The following is an 18697-nucleotide window of genomic DNA, read 5'->3' as shown; positions in this document are numbered from 1 at the left end:
ATTCATTAAAAAAAAATGAAAGGGCAATAAGGCCTTTAAGGCTTTATTTCTCTTTCGAAGTGTAATAAAGCCTTTTTTGAAATAAAGGCCTTATTTCACTTTCAATAGTGTAATAAGGCCTTAAAGGCTTTATTTCACAAGGCGCTATTGCACCCTGCCATATTGGCTATCAAGCACCAGAAAATTTCCATCACGCATTCCATATGCCACCGATTGTCGTGGATCAATTAAAATACTGTCATCACAGCTTTTTGGTACTCCAGCAACTGGTGTGTCTATGGCGGAGTTATGTGGAGCTGTTGCATGACTAAAATCAATTTGGGCTCTTTGAGAACTGGCTTGTTTGTTGCGAGCAACTGTTGAATACAGGAAAAAATTTATATTATATGGTTCCACTAAAGTTCACTACTACCGTGTATAAATTGGCCGACCTTCTAATAAATCAAGCAATCTTATTGTATCGTGTTCGCCGCCAGTCACCAAGAAATTTCCACTTGGGTGAATGCAACATCATTCTCCGGCGACGAATGCACTGTATTAGCTCGCCTTCAGCTTTGTCAAATATCTTAACGCGGTTACAACTTAATGCTAAAGCCACCAGATTGCCGTCTGGATGCCATGCCAGCTGTCGTCCCATACCTCTTCCCCCGGTGAACGTTCGCATACATTCGCCTGAAAATGTATCGCAAATTCTTAACTTGTCGCCGCACGATGAAATTAACTTACCATTAGGGCTGAATTTTGCTACGCGCACCCATTTGTGTGTCCAGTGAAAGATGTGTATTTTGAATCAGTATTTTGATGGCTGTTCGCCATTTTTCTAGTCTACAAACGAATAAGCTGACGAAGAAGCAAACAAATTCAAGCACATTGTTGCATTCTACCGTACTTTTTAAAAGCTTTAAAATCTCAAAACATATGTGAAAAACTTTTATAATCTGAATATTTCTAATGTCGCAATCAAAACCAAATTTTATAAATAGCATTTTGAAAAAGCAATCATCTAACATTTTTCAAGTTTTTGGGCATATGTGTTACCATTTGAACAACAAATACTACCAAGTTTTAAAAGACTATTTAATGCAACTCAGGTCAAAAAAGCGCAGTTTAGACCAAAATAAGCACCTCTATGTCAATTAAAAACTACAGTAAATATTAAAAAATAACCAAAACGGGAAAGATCTTAACAACTTCACAGGCAAGAAAAAAATAACCAAACTTGGTTAAAAGTAACAAAACGGCAATACTGCCCATATACGCGGTAGCGAAGCAATGATTTTTTCAACAGAAAATCTGCCAAAAAAGCTGCTTAGAGTAGACTTTATTTCATCTATGACTATGCCCCATTATTTTTAATAAATTGTTAAGGGACATCATCATTTTCTGTCAAAAATAGTTTTTTCTCTTAAAATAATAACCTATTGATGAGGAATATATTAAAATGACGTAATATGCATAATTTGAATTTAGTATGAAAATAAAATTGCAGTTAAAAAAAGGACTTACATCATTAAATAAATAATAAATTTAACACAAACAAGTTAGGGGAAATGCTAAGCTACAAAAACGGTGCATTAATTCATGCTACTTCTGGACAATTATTCGGAAAATATTTGACATAATAAAAAGGTTGAACTCAGTCAAAATCTGGCCAGAAGTGTAATTTTTAAGTGCCTTTAAAAAGTAAGTAATAAAAGCATTCTTAAACACCTAAGAAAAATATAATTTATGAAGGAATTGTCGAAATGTGTATATAGAATTTTAAATCAAAGAAAAGGCGCAAAAGTCGCCTGATTTTTTGGAAAGGTATCAAAATAAGCCTATTTTTAAAAAGTCGGTGTCAAGGGGCATCGATCTCCAAAAAGTGTCAATATGACACTTTATTCGCACAACGGTAACACTGTGCCGACTCGGCATACTAGCACATTTAAACAATTCAATAAGTGGAACTGGGTGCCAGCGTTGCCAGAAGAGAAATTTTCTCGTTTTGCAGGAATTTTGAACAAAAAAGGGATGACGGGAATAATGGTCGTGGAAAACGGGGAAAATCACATACGCCGTGCCCATAAATATTACAATAATACTATTAGGCTAAAATAGTGTGCGAAACATTCATGGGAAAGCTGTATGGAATTGGAGCGTACTGAACAATATGTGCAGTAAGCCTTCTTCCTAAGAAATCTTGATTGCAAAAACATGCAAAAACGCAAAAGCCTGTGGAAAAATATAAGTCAATTCGTGATAACTAATTGCCAGCTAAAAATTTCGCAGTTCACTAATGGTTCGGTAGCACATCAAGCTAAAAATGCAGAGATAAAGCTATGTGCGTTTGCGGGGCACAATATTGCATTTATTACTTGCATTAATTATATTAAAAAATATTTTGCAAATCGCATCGATTTCAAATCGTACGATTTGAAGCAGATGCCCGAGTGTTCAGTGATCCAAATATTGCATCACAATTGCATAAGTATATGCCATATATGTTTTAAAGTAATATTTTTATATTAATAATATTACATGTAAATTGAATTGTTTTTGTTATTGAAGAGTTGTTAAAATATGGTTATTGATCGTATAAAAAATTAAACACAGAGAAAAATTGATTTGGCATTTTTAAAATCTGGGTTATATAAAAAGGGGGAAAACGGGAAAACCAAAAATGAAAAACGGAAAAAATATATAGAATTGCATGGACAAAAAGGGAATAGGCTCGCCTATAATCTGGCAACACTGCTGGGTGCATTGCTCAGCTGGCGCTCTTCGTATGTGAAACACACATGTGCTCAGAGAGAGCTCAGCATTCTCTAAAGCTCAGTTAGTCTAGACTTAATTTCCGTAACTTAACTTAATATTTTTGCCAACCTGTTATATGAGAAACTGTGTTGGCGGTTAGTTGAAACTTAACTTACCGTAAGAAACTTAAGAACCTGTAGATTTTAGGTTTCTAAGTTACGGCCTTACGGAAATAGAGAGCGGTGAGAGAATCAGGCTTGCCAGAATCTCGTTTTTGTATTTCTTAAAAATAAATGAAAGCAAACATTTTTGTTTGCATGATTTTTTTTGATGTGGAATTTAAGGCGGCGAACTTGTTAAACAGAAAATACAAAAACAAAACATTTCCGCTCTTGGCTTAAGTTAATGTGTTGACTAATCATTGATGATTTCTTACGGTAAGTTAAATTAAGTTAGGTCTAGACTAACTGAGCTTTTAGGGGTGCGTCGCAAGCATGAATATGCCTAATAAGTTGCCTCAACTAAGATTTGGTAACTATGACTAAACCATGTGTTGAAAGAGAGCTTATCTGCGTCAGCCGACCTTAATAACATCCTTTTAGGAACCATACGTTAAGTTGAATGGAATTTGTAGAAATATGCTTCAAAGAAATATTTATTAGTATTTACCAAACCCTTCAACTAAATTAACGATTTGGTACAACCTATATAAATATTAGAAGCTTTAATATATTTAGTTACAATAACCAACCCATGGTAATAGTTCCCAATCCTTGGTAACAGTTCCCAAATATTGTCAAAATTCGGGAACTAAATATCTTTAGTTGTCGAAACTAATCCTTTTTCTCAGTGTACGCGCACTTGCATACATACATAATTCTATATCAAAGAGGAAGCGAGTATTTATTGTAATTAAAAGCGAATGTCTAGGAATAGGCGTGGAGTAACGAATATAAGATTATAGTCGTGAAATTGCGCCAATAACGAAATGTCCCAATAATGATCCTCCACAGTAAACGCAGTAGTCTTCCAACGTCTCATTAGCTGATTTTTTTCCAATTAAAAGGCATTTTATGTTAATTTATTTCATAAATTTGAAGCTAATCGCGAAGTGTGTCTTTTTTATTTGATTGAAACTCTCTTTTATCTTTCTTCATTGCAGCTACATATCTGTGGACTTTTGAGAACACAACTTCTCTCGAGTGAGGTCATTTTCTCTTCAAAGCAGTAATTCATTGAGTTCTCGAATGATATTTTTATGTTTAGCTATTAATAGTAGAAGTTCCTTATAATTTATTCTAAATTCCAACCTAAAGAAAGCACAGTGGTTGGTTTGTCAAAAGTCCACAGATATGTATTTAGCTATGTATTTACATATATTGCAAATGCCGATTCCAGCTCAGAATAAGTTACCTTTTAAACTACTTATAGAACAATATCTTTTCACGGCTATTTGATACAATTTGCTTAATTCTTTTACGATAGTCTTAAAAGCTAAGTAAGATTGTACTAACATTTAAACAAGGCGAAGCTAAGCATATTTTTTTTCATGTAATTGTAAGCATGCTTTTTTGGCTGACAGTAGGGTGGCCAGATGCGCTGATTTAATCAGTAGATAACGGGGAACGACTTTCTGTAAAAACCTGCAAACGGGAACGACTTTCTGTAAAAACCTGCAAATCGGGAAGCACTAGGAACAAACTTAGCATTTAAAACCGAAGACGAATTTGGAAAAGGTGCAAACTACTGACTATTGGATATGATAAATATGCTTTACTTTGATTTTTGATGTTCGACCACCTGTAATTTTACACACATTTAAAATTATCCAATTTCATTCGTCCTTGAAAATTCTTTTAGCGATAATTCGGTATTATACCTTTCAGTCAACATTTTAATGTGTATGTTGTATTTAATAAGCACACCAACTAAATGTTTTAAATTTGTAGCTTAAAATATAACATATAAATAAAAAATAAATAAAACATATTCTGACTAGAGCTCGCCTGCTACTGGAACTGCATGAATTCGGATCAAAAAGTTGATATTTTTATGATTTTTTTTTTAATTGTTCAATTTTTATAAATTTTCTAAAAAGTTTGAGACTTCAACTTACATCCCTTTTTTTATAGAATTAACTATATTTTTGTAAAAAATTTAAATCAAGGAAGAAACAATTTTCGAAACTTCTTACTACATTTTACTACTATTTTTGTGAACCCAACTATACATAAATACGTCATACCTTTGCTTTGTTTTATGCGCCACGGAGACAATCAAAAAAATATGTCAAGCATTGCGTATGTGTCGCTCGTGTTTTGCCCGCAAACGTTCAAATAAACGCATCAATCACCACTTCGTATTGTGAATACGCAGCGTTCGTTTGTTAGCCTGTTGTCATCGGATGAGTATTTGTTGTTAATTATTATGTTTTATGGCATAATTTTATATGTTATATGTTATAAATTAATATTTATTACATTTCATAACGCTAGTAAGAATTGATAATAGGAATGTTAATCCCGGGATCCCGGACTTTTTAAAGTCTCGAAAATCCCGGGATTCTTTGAAAGTAATCCCGGGATTTTCAGGATTTGTAATATACACTGATGGCAATAATAGAAACTGCTTTTCTTGACCAGTATTGGCTATATTTCTGTTTTTATTTAATATTTAATATTTTTTTATAAATGTGTAGCTCATTAAAATTTTAAACACAAATATCAATATATTCGCGAAACCATGGGCCAAATATAGTAAAATTACGTTTTTAGTTTCTCACTCTGACGTCGGTAATCCAAAATTCATTTAAAAAATTCAGAGAAATGTGCTTAGAGAAGAAGTATGGGTATAAAATTAATGAGGAAATCCTGTAGAATTTCAACAGATTCAAGTTTCTGGTGCAGAAGGGCTGGTAAATATTGAAAATGAAATTTTAAAATTTTATCCTTGAAATTTCGAAATATTTGTTTTTGAAAAAATTATATATTAAGGGCTTATATAAACTCGTTCTTCTAACTGTGTCAGCTAAAAAATTACCTATTCGTCCTTGTGAATGCAAAAAATTTAAATTATTAAAATTCTAAAGAAATTTCCTATTGCATTAGTTACCCATATTTTTATTCTAAATTGCATTGAATTTATTTAATAATTTTTGGAATTTATCATATCTTTGAAATTATAAAGTCCTTCAAAATAAATCCTGCGGTCAGAGAGAAAAAATAAAAACGCCACTTAAAATAAAAAAGTGGGTTTCAAACCCATTTACTTATTATTTATTTCACGGTAGGAGAGCTTCTCAAACAATATAGAAGCAATTTTTTCGATTCAAGTTGTTGAAAAGTAATGAATATCTAAATCTCGGCACTAATCCCGGGATCCCGGGATTGTGACAACGCCATCCCGAGAAACCCGGGATCGGAAAAAGCCGAAAAATTAACATCCCTAATTGGTAATGATCAATCAAACGTAAAACAGTTTCTTTTTCTTGTCCGCGCACTTGCTCACCACGACGACCAAAAGGCAGGTGAGCTTGTTTTTTGCCAAGCATAACGCGAGACGGTCAAATAAACAGTCATAAAATTCAAATATCTAAATTTTTTGATTTTCATCAAGCATGGACGACAATGAGTCGGTGTAGTGTACGTGTAGCCGACAAAAGCCGACGAAACCAATACATTTAAAGCGTTGATAAAGATATTTCGTCTCCGTCGCGCTTTAACCCAGCAAACACACCCTGCAGTGAAACGCCAAACTAGTCAGGAAAAATACTAGTTTGCAACTAGAATCTCCTGACCTAGTTCGTAAATGACCAGACTTGTACCAGGTACAAAACGATTTATGTATTCATGCCCTGTTTTATTTAACTTCGACAGTTGAATACAATAGAGTACATATTATTACTTTTACTTGGGTATATTGTAAACCGCTAAAGCGAGTACTTACTCGTAATTATACCATACTTGTTAAATAATGATTAATATTCATAATGATTTTTAATTAAAGCATGTTTTTTTGAATAACCGTTTAATGGTTAAATACCGATATTAGCACCTTTTTAATGATTAATAATTACTTAAACATTTTTTTTTAATTAATTCGCTAATTTTAATTACATCATTATTTTGTTATTTTTGATCATTTTCAATTGTTTTTTACTCTTTTTAATTAAAAATTAATATAATTATTTGATTAATTTTAATTATCAATCAACAAGCCAAAGTATAGACAAAAACTAGGAATATTTATTAATTGCTTGAATTATTTAGTTATTTTATTCTTATCCAAATCTCAAATTTTAAACATTAATTATTACTTTAAAAAAATTTTAAAACGAAATGACTGAAATGTGCAAAGTTAATGAATTTAATTTATTTTAATGAAAACTTTTATTTTTATTTTAGTTCACTCAAAATGAACTAAAGTATTCGTTTTATTTTTAACTAAAATGTTTTCTTTTCCATATTAATAAAAAAGATAAAAATATAGTATTTATTGTACCTGAAAGCTTTTACTTTTAATATCATTTAATGGAAAATGCCTTTAAATTTATGTTCGAATGTTTGAAATATTTATGTATATATTTTTCCTTTTAATTAATACTCAAAAAATTTTACACTAATTATTGGCAAATCTAGGGCTGCTAAATAAAAAATTGTAATATTTTAAAGTGTACTTAATCAAAAGTCTTTCATTGTATATTCATGAATTCATTTAATCTTTTGACTTCCAAAGTAGCGGTTTTGGGCCATAATTGGACTAGTATTTTTCTGTCTGTTTTGAACTGGTATGAGACTGGTATATTTCTGACCGAAATCTGACATTTTCCATCTTGTAGGACATCCCCATGTTAAAAATACCAGTTGATTGCGTGGAAAAAAGATAGTTGGCTGACTAGTTGGGCATGCGGTTCATACTAGTTGTGAGGTAGTTTACAACTAGTACATTTGACTACAGGGCAGTTTCAAACGTTTGAGAAAAATGTATTTCTCAATTTGATATCAAATGTTTTTCCCAAATGATTCTCAAATTGAAAACGAGGTTTAAATTTTACATTTGAAATTCATTTGAGGTTGATTTGAAGAAAGATGGCAAGTGTCAAACGATATAAAATGCACAGTTAAATCAAAAATTGTAAGAATAAAATTAAGATCAAATTAAAAAATACAATGAATAGAAAAAAATTTTCAAAAAGAAAGCCCACAAATAGTGGATTTCATGTTTGCGTGGATTGAAGAAGCTGCAGCCCTTCAAGACGAATTTATCATAAATTACTTTATCTTAATTGTTTATTTTGTTATGAACATACATATGTACATCGCGAAGAAAAAATAAATATGAAATATACATTTCCTATAATAAATTTTATTTCCACATTTGAAGTACAATTCATAAATAACCTTTGAAATTGATTTGAGAGTGAAACATATTCTCAAATTGAGATCAAACTCCCCTCTTTATTGAGAAAGCTGTAATTTTCAAATCAATATCAAATCATTTTCAAACGTTTGACATTTGAGAAAGGCTTTGATTTCAAATCCTTCTCAAATGTATATCAAACCTAATTGTTTGCTGGGAAACTAATGAATTTTTATATTGATTATACTGTATGTATGTATTTAAACATCTATTAGTTATTTTTTGTTAAATTAATGCGCTGTTATTTGGTTCTTATATTGGTAATAAGCAAACGAGACGCTTAAAAATTTGCTGATTTGTATGGTTTTGTACCGATTTTCGATCCCAACTGTACTTATAATGTAACTAAAATATCTGGCTACCATAGCTGACAGCAACTACTTAGTTTATTATTTAATATTTCTAATAATTATGCTCCTTTTTACGTTTTCTTTATTTGTTGAATTATTCATTTAAGGATGCTCTATAAACCAGAAGAATGAAGAATGGTAGTTCCAAAAACAGTATGAATGTTCTGTACGACATTTAGCAAAATAGCGTCCATATTTTACGTTCGTATATATATACATATGTACATACATATGTATATCAGGGTTTTCCTTAAAAATCAAATGAGCGATTTTTTTTCAGTCTCATCCCTTCAATCGGTAATACCACGATCACAGATATCACACACAAATTTTGGTCTCGACTCCCCTCGCACAGGGGCACCGAAATTGCGCATATGGAAACTGTTCATTTAGACATTATTTAGGTTTCAACAGAAACTCTGCATGTACTCGTATGCTTTATTTTGGTTTTTGCCATATGCATTATTTCGGTTTTCTTCGTTTTTTTCATATGCATTATCTTGCTTTTAAAACGAAAGTATGCATATGCAAAATTTCGGTATTTTCTCATATGCATTATTTCTGTTTTCAACCGAAACTGTGCATGTATGCATTACTTCGTTTTTCACATATGCATTATTTCGGTTGTTGTTATATGCATCATTTCTGTTTTCTAACGAAAGTGTGCAATCGGATAATTTAATTTTTTTCTAATATGAATTATGAACTTATTCCTCTGCCCCGCCCCCCTTTTTCCAGCAACACAGAAAGGAGAGTTCTGCTTAGTAAGGGAGAAGAAAGAAGTTCTGCGCAAAAATAATTCCGGTCCCCTTTCCGGCAACACAAGACCGTCCGAAGGGTGTCTACGCAAAAAAAGTTCCGCGAAAATATACTTCAGGATCCCTTTTCCGGCAACACAAAAATGAGATTTCTTCTTGGTAAGGGTTATAATCCTAAGGCGCGGCCGAAGGCAGCCTACGCAGAAAGAATTCTGCGCAAAAATACTTCCGGCCCCCTTTTCCGGTAACACAAAAAGGAAAATTCTATTTAGTAAGGGTTATAATCCCTAATCGTGGCCGAAGGCCGCCTATACAAAAAGAAGTCCTGCGCAAATAGACTTCCGCCTCCCTTTTCCGGGAGCACAGAAAGGAGAATTCTACTTAGTAAGGGTTAGAATCCCTAAGCGCGGCTGAAGGCCGCTTTCGCAGAAAGAAGTTCTGCGCAAAAATAATACCGGCCTTGGTTTTCTGACAACACAGAAAGGAGAGTTCTACTTAGTAAGGTTTATAATCCCTAAGAGCGGCCAAAGGCCGCCTACGAAGAAAGAAGTTCTTCGAAAAAATACTTTCGGCCCCCTTTTCCGGCAACACATAAAGAAGAGTTCTACTTAGTAAGGGTTATAATCCCTAAGAGGGGCCGAAGGCCGCCTACGAAGAAAGAAGTTCTTCGCAAAAATACTTCCGGTCCCCTTTCCTGACAACACAGAAAGGAGAATTCTACTTAGTAAGGGTTATAATCCTTAAGCACGGCCGAAGGCCGCCTGCGCAGAAAGAAGTCGAAACTGTGCATATATGCATTATTCCGGTTTTTTCGTATGCATTATTTCGGTTTATTTCATATGCATTATTTCGTATGCACAGTTTCCTTATGCACAATTTCAGGGTGCTCCATGAAGACCCAAAAAATTAAAAATATTTTTTTTTCATTTAATACCCAAAATCGATACTACTAAAGTCGAAGATATCACATAAAAATTTTGGTCCCGATTGGAGTGGGTTAAGACGTCTTCATAGGGTAATTAGAATTTTAGCCCCTGTGCACCACGCCTTAGCCGACTGCAATCTGGGCCAAAATTTATATGAAATATCTTCGACTATAGTAGTATCAATTTTGGGTGTTAGATGAAAAAAATAATTTTAATTTTTTGAATTTCCATAGAGGAATCTGAATTTTGCCCCCTGTGCGACACGCCTTAACCTTCCCCAATCGGGATCAAAATTTGTATGTGATATCTTCGACTATAGTAGCATCGACGTAGGGATTCAGGCTTAGGAAATCTGGTATAAAAATTTGCTCCCTCATTTAAGGACCACCCTAATGTACATTAATTCAAATGTATGTATGTACATTAGGGAGCCCATCAAAATTGCTTTTTGTTTGAAATTTCAAGATCCTACCCCCTAAATTTATTCGTTTATTATTACAACGCCTTTATCAACTTGCAATGTTGTGTGTTCAGACCAGTGATATGCTTCGAGTAACAATTTCGAGTTTCGAGCCAACCCGTTGCAAGGAAACTCATAGGAATGTGTTGCACTCCCCCCGTAGCGAATGTCATGCATTAGTCACTTAAGACTTTTGTACGGAAAAGTTACTTCTTAAATGACTTTGGGCTCCGTTTGTATGGAAGTCGTTCATAACTTTTTCATATAAACGGTAATTTCGTCGTTGATGTCATCTGCATGACTTGGTCATGCAGTGATCATTAATGACATTCAAGCGGCAGTATCTTGCAATGGACTTTTTATAAGTGACCGCTGCAAGCCATTGTCTGTTATAAGTCTTTGATAGGAGTACACCTGCATGACATTGCCATTGTCAGCTATATGTCGTTTAGGATTCACAGCAAGTGCGACGATGTCACTTAATCCTCATTAGTGACGATGCCACCGGTGACAGAAATAATACAAGCGAAGCAGTTATATGTTTCATGAAAAGCTGTTCAATACGAAAGCTTGTTTAAAATATACGCAACCAAGATTTGGCTCAATACAAATATACATGACAATGAGTGAACATTAAGCAGAAAAGTACGTATGACTCGTTTGATGTACGTACTATCAACTCGTTTCAAGCTGTATAAGTACATATCCAGCCCTAACCGCCAAAATAACGAAAGCGACATTTTTTTTAATTTTATTGTTGATGCAGAAATATTCCTAGGGCATCTAGATGTATTTCTGCATCAAAAAGAAAATTTTGAAAAAAATGGCGCCTACGTTATTTTGGCGGTTAGAGCTCGATATGTACATATGTATATACATACGTAATTTAATTTTTGTTCATTATAAATGCAATTATAGGTTGCTGAAGTGCTCATTTAAGTTAACATAACATACATATATAAATATCGTTACCTTAATATAGAAAGGCCCTAACTCATATAGTCGCTGAAATGCAAAAAAATCGTAACTAACTAAAAATGTGTATTGCTTAAATGATGTGGGGACTTAGAAGTCGATGAAATTGCAAGGGAATTTTGAATTTTTACTTAGTTACGGATTTTTATATTTCAGCGACTATATGAGTTAGGGCCTTTCTATATTAAGGTAACGATATGCACAAATATTTATGTATAACTATTATGGTGGTATGGTATATAAATTACATATATGTATATGTATATAGAAATGTATATACGTGTAGCTAAAGCATATTCCAAGCGTACACTTTTCAGTATAATGGAATATCAGCATGTTATTTTATTCCTTAATAATTAAATTTTTTACTTAATATAATATTTTTACAATAAAAACGGAAGAACATATGACTCTAGCATGATACAAATATTTAAAGATAAAATCGCTCGCTCAATTCATCGGCCATAATTTATTTTTTGAAGTTTGTCTACTTTATAAAATTGAAATTTTCAGAACAACTCAAATGCCAAATAAAAGTAAAACAAAAAACTAATAGATCAAAATATTCAAATTTTCTTTTATTTGAGACTGAAAGTGAGAATGTATTTGTGAGATTAAAAATTTGAAAACATTTTTGTTATGTTAGCAAACTTCAAAAATGTTCAGGCTGCCTCTCAGCGGTTTAACCTTAAAATTGTTGTATCATGTATCTCTCGAATGAATCCAAGTTGTTTATACAGAACGGATGCCTCAATGTACATGCAACGATTCGGTTCGTTTGAAATTGTACAAGTGTATGAGGCCAACAAGCAAAACCGTTTACTGCGTTGACTCGGTATAGAATTTAACAAGCAAGTTGCGGCTCGTACGCTTAACGTTGTTCATGTATCAAATCATACCTACATCAGTTCAGTATAAACGAGCTCCAAATTCAAGTAGCTCCTTGTTTTTCTTTGGTTCAGACTATTGATGGGCACGGGCCGGGCTTTGGGTAGGGGCCCGACGGGCCCCTGCGTAAGGCCGCGGGTACGGGCCGGAATATTTACTGTCAGCACGAACTCGTGCGGGCCTGGGCGTTCAGTAAAATTTCATAAAAGCACGAAAAGGCACGAAAAAGCCCGTTGCTAATACTAAAAATTTAGATGAGCTTTTGTTTTTATACAAAAAAAATAGTACATATTTAAAACTCTTTTGATAAGAGAAAAGCAAAAAAGAAATATTTGGAAACCGATAAAAAATATATGATACTTAGTAGTTTTGTTTACATACATATCTGTACATCAAATACCTTCCACTTTTTCTACTTCCCAGAAAATATATTATAAAAATCTTTGATGTAAAATATTGATTCGCTTAAGTAAATATACATATGGACATAAACACAAAATTAAAAATATGTACATATGTATACATACAATAAAAGTTGGCTCTTTATTTCCGGGCTGGGGCGTGTCCCGTCGTGCCGGACCGGGCCCCACTAAAATTCTTAACGTGCGGGCTTGTGCGTGTTTTTGAAAGTTGATTTTGCACTCGTGCCGGGCCGGGCCTGAAAATTTAGGCCCGTGCCCATCTCTAGTTCAGACTATATGCTAGTTATAAATATAAATAAGGTATTTATGGCAAACCTAGTCTCGATATCAACCTCGTCGTAGGTATCATATCAAACACATACAATTAGAAAAACTCTCGAGGTAGATGTCGCCCCGCCAGAAGAAGTTAAATATTGCGCCTAAAAATATGCACTACATACGCTACAGCGGAAATGGACGACACCCCATTTCTTTAAATGAAATTAATTGCTGCTATATGTATTTATGTACATATGTATGCATATACTAAACGTGAGCAAACAACATTTTGCTTGCATAGTCTTCTGTTCTCTTTTCCATGCAAGTTGAATTATTTTAATATCTATTGCAAAATTTTATAAAGGCTAGACTAAAAAGTACAAAATAAATAAAATAAAAAGAAAAAAACTTTTTTAAATTCCACGCTTTTATAAATGGGCTAAAAATTAGAAAATAATATATCTCAGTCCCATAGAATTTGTTTTGATAACATTTGATTTTGAAATTTTAGCAAAAGTCATTATAAAGAATTTATGTGATTGAAAATGAAAAGCGTGGGGCGCATGTAATATACCTGGGTAATTCTCTAGTATAGGGTAACAACTGCTAAAAAAGGTTCGGAAAAGTCGGGAGGGGTACCAAACGACGCGTTTCGGCCTCCCTATTAACAATCCGGAGGGGGAGGGCTAATATTATTAACCATTTAAAAGTTATAAACAAAAAACTTTTGTTAAATTTCGTTGTTTTCTATGAGCAATTACCACGTCAAAAATGCACTAAATCACCAGTTTCCACTTTTAAAACACTATTAAAACGTCTCCGGTTATGGTTTTATGCAAACAAAATCATTTATTCACTTTTATTTTATATATTTCGTTAATAAAACAGAGTAAACAAACTTTGCGCCTGCTAAAATTATTATAACCTCAAATCGCTGGTATTGCCACTTTATTTCACATTTCATTNATATAACCTCAAATCGCTGGTATTGCCATTATTTTTCACATTTCATTTGCGCTATTACCCTCAGTTTACACTATACACTTCTTCCTCTTTTTTCACTTTCACCTAAATAAAATATTCTAACCAAAACATAATAGCAAATTTCGCTATACCATGGCAGCGCTACTTTTATGGTTTACAGTTATTTCAACTGAAATTAAAAGTAAGCGTCATAGAGTGCCACAAGTGCGATTTTACAATTACAACCTTCCATTATTTATCGAAGTATTGATTTTTATGGGAAAAGCGCCCAGGCGAAAATTTTTAATAAAAAATCGCGCGATTTTTTATTAAAAATTTTCATTATTTATATATATATCAAACGAAAGAAGATACCGAAAAGCATTGAACAGTGCACACATCTCATAAGGAAAAGTGAATTATTACGAAATACTAATACAGTGGCAGCACTATAGCTATTTTGGAATCTCGCGTTTCAGTTCGCAAAGATTGTCAACTTCTTTTTAGTAACAAAATAATCTATCTTAGGTTGATAAAATTATGTGTTTGTTTAATAATTAAGTTAAATTATATATTTTAATAGTGTTTAAAAAGTGAGAATAGGTGATTTAGTGAATTTTTGTCGGCGTAATTGCCCATACAAAACAACGAGATTTAACAAAAGTTTCTTGTTTATAACTATTAAATGGTTAATACTATTAGCCCTCCCCCTCCGGATTGTTAATAGGTGGACCGAAACGCGTCGTTTGGTACCCCTCCCGACTTTTCCGGACCCTTTTTAGCGGTTGTTAGCCTATACTAGGGAATTACCTATACCTGAATTGATATGAAGAGTAATATATGTATGTATGTGGGTATATAAATAATGACCGCTTTTAATCGATCTCAAATGCGTACTTTCTCTGTAGAAATTTTAGGTCTATGTTATGTAGTTTGCCTATTGTCAATTAAATCTAATGCTTTGTATTGCATGCGCTCCACGTTTTTCGTTTTCAATCTTATAAATTGTTTATAATGACTTTTGCTAAAATTTGAAAATCAAAAGTTATCAAAACAAAACTCCATACGAATAAGAGAAATTCAGTCTTTATTAAAAGAACATAAACGAGAATAAATAAAACCAGTAACTTTAACCTTTTCAAAACAATGCATTTTTAATTTCCTTAGTCTCCTGTATCAAAATATGAGTTTTCATAAAAAGTGGACTTAACAACTTTTCACTCTAAGCTAGCGATATGCCATTTGCAAACTTTTGGAGGAATAAGTTACTAAAATAAAAAATAAGAAAAGAAGTAAAAAAATGGAAAGCCTGATGAATTTTTTCAGGCAAAAATAGAATAAATCAATAAAAGTTAAGATAGTCATTCATTATTGAATAACCTGGGCGCACAAGCAACGTTTTCGGAGGGGTTTGAAGCCCTGCTCAAAAATTAATTTTTGTTTCTCGTAGATAAAATAATGCTCAAAAAATGAGTTTATTTTCGATCAAAAAGATAGGTTTTCATCAAGTGCTTCAAAAGTTAGACGAGGAATAAACATTTAGATCGCTGAAATATAAAACAAAAAAAAATAAGCTGGGTTCAAATTGTAAATTTTGAGCAAAGATTTTGAAAGTTGAACTCACTTAATTGGGACGTTCTGAATTCAATGGCATTCCCCGTTTTACCAGATTGGCTCCGGTTTTCGATGGTACTTGAAAAATTGATTAAATTATAACTATTTTATAAATAACTCCCACAGATTTAAAGTTATTTTACTAACATTTTGAACATACCGTTTTTTTAATATTACCTTAATTATTTCTTAGAATTATCGAAATAGGTTTACTTTAACATATAGCTCCAACAGATTACTCAGATATGCGTTTTTGCGCTATAGCTCTAACTTTATATCTGAGTATAAATTGTAGGCGTGCTATATGCAGAGTTCTCGTTATTCGTAAGTAATAAATAACTTTGTTTATTCAAAGAAAAATTATTCGAATGACGGATAAATTATTTTTTTCGTTATTCGAAAAATTATCTTCATTAATTATTCGAATAACGAATAAAATAATAATAAAACAAGTAATCTATGTATATAGATATGTACATATATTTATGTTTGAAATGATAGCCGTTTTTGTTGTTTCGAACCCCTGGATAGATTTAAGTCAAATTATCGGAGGTTATTGCCTGCGCATAAAGTCCTATTAAAGGCTACTAGAAAACTCGTTTGTGGCGATGGAGCCGAGTTATTTATAAAAGCCGTATTTATGAACCGATTTCGTCCAAACTCAAAATGTGTTCGACCTGCATGATGAAAAATACTTGTGCGAAAAATGGACCCGCTAGGTGGCGCTGCAGTTGGGTTATTTAGAAAATCCGTATTTATTGTACAATCAGGTTGCAATTCATAATGGTGCTGCAGTCGAAATATTTAGAAACCCCATATGTCTGGACTACTTTGTTCCTATGTTTATATTATACGAATTTACGATGTCTTACGTCGTCAAACACCCTAAATGCAACCTAGCATCTACGTCCGCTTGATTAAATTGCTCGGGCGGCCAGCTCTTGGATATTTTAAAAGTGGCGAATTAGCAAGGAAAGCTTCGACCACATCCTTCCAAGAAAGACCACGGTTGGTTTATCAATGGCCAAATTTGAACTTTTTGTCCTGTGAAACATCGAGGATTTTTGGCTCTCCTATAATAGAAAACGCACATCTGTGCTCTTCAGCTTCCTTATGAGGACTTTTGTTGGCTTACATGACATAAGACTAGAGGGTGACGCATCGGACCGATGTTGTAGTTACAAGATCATAGAAGAAGATTGCGCACGCTTTGAAAAGATCTCACAGGTGGAAATAAGACCATCGGTAAAGCTCATGACATCNGAGGACTTTTGTTGGCTTACATGACATAAGACTAGAGGGTGACGCATCGGACCAATGTTGTAGTTACAAGATCATCGAAGAAGATTGCGCACGCTTAGAAAATATCTCACAGGAGGAAATAAGACCATCGGTAAAGCTCATGACATCGAATGGGATTTTTTTTGTATATAGCATCAGAACGCTACTATTTTTGGCAGAAATATGTGTGAGAAGAGTTCTGCTCTTTAGTTGTTTCAACTTAATTAAGATTTTTTCTTTACCCATATTTGCTTTTCAACGCTATTCTTGCATTGGCCAACGCAAACGATTTTGCCAGGGCCGCGAAAAAAGCGGGAATGGGCTAGTCTTCTTGATAAAATAGTAAACAGAGTTCAACTAACTCACAATCCTTGACAATAGAAATAAAAATAAAACGTTCCTCAATTTTTAAAAATTATTTTAAATACCAAATAAAGTCACGAATAATTTATTCATAAGCAATTTATTCACGAATAATTCATTCGAGAATAAATTATTTGCGAATAATTATATTACGGATAAAATTTTATTTGAATAATTATTAAAATAACAATTTATTCGAATCGGGAAAAACTGGGGACGCCATTGAATTTAGAAGACTCCAATTAAGTAAGAGCAACCATCAGAGCCTTTGTCGCAAAAAAGTTGATTTGATACCACTCTCGAAATATTCTGACTACAAGAAGGAGCATCGTTAAAAGTAGTAAATCAGGGTTTTTACACACTTATAAAGAACATTTTTTGAAGCATTTTACAGGTATATGTAACGTTCAAAGACCAGTAGTTACAAAAAGATTTTGATCGTTGCGACGTATTTTCCAAATGTGGCCTCAATTACGATGTTTTTGGAATAAAAATTACGCTCACGATCGCAGAATATTTTATATTTAAAAGTTGGTGTATTCTGAAGGCACACCTCTTGCTAAGCTATGAAATTATTCCTAATTGTTTGTAGAATACAATACGTGCTTCAAAAACTTGTAGTGGGCGATTATGGAAATTGTGATCAACTTAGTACATACGCAGGTGCATATAGGTATATAGATTTTCCCAAGTGACTTTTTTAAGTAAAACTCCTTCTTTACTACATATTTCAAATTTTTCGTCATGTTTCCATTTTCCTCTATGGTTTGCCAAATCGGCAGACATTAACAAATAGTTAATTGCTCTATTACAATTAGAAAGAGCTCGGAAACTTTTCTCATTAAGAACATATGGCGGGAGTGCTTACGGTATGGCGATCGCCAACGTATAACTTTTCCGGTGTCAAAACCATATTTCTTTCTTTTGGAACCAGCTTGCAAGGAGTAAGCACGTATTCTTTAGCTACAAGATTTCGTCAACTTCGATTTTTCTTACTACATAGTATGTTAGTATCCAAATTTTTCCTAAATGACTACAGCTTTTGCTAGATTATTTTGTTTTAATGCAGCATATCACAAGAATTATAACTTGAGATAAACACCCCTATTCTGCAACTCTTTCGTATACGGATATTGCTACGAATCGTAGAAATAGTATGCTGCAATCCGAATCGTATTTTCGAACTTTCGAAATTCGTAACAATGGCATGCATAAAAACGAACGAGTAAGCTTTTTTGCGTAATTTTGTACGAAAACAGTTCTGTGTCGGAGGCGAGATAAAAGA

Source organism: Rhagoletis zephyria, unplaced genomic scaffold (assembly GCF_001687245.7).
Source record: "Rhagoletis zephyria isolate East Lansing unplaced genomic scaffold, Rhagoletis_zephyria_1.1 Rzeph_scaffold_01074, whole genome shotgun sequence".
NCBI lineage: Eukaryota > Metazoa > Arthropoda > Insecta > Diptera > Tephritidae > Rhagoletis > Rhagoletis zephyria.
This window is presented reverse-complemented; position numbering follows the sequence as displayed.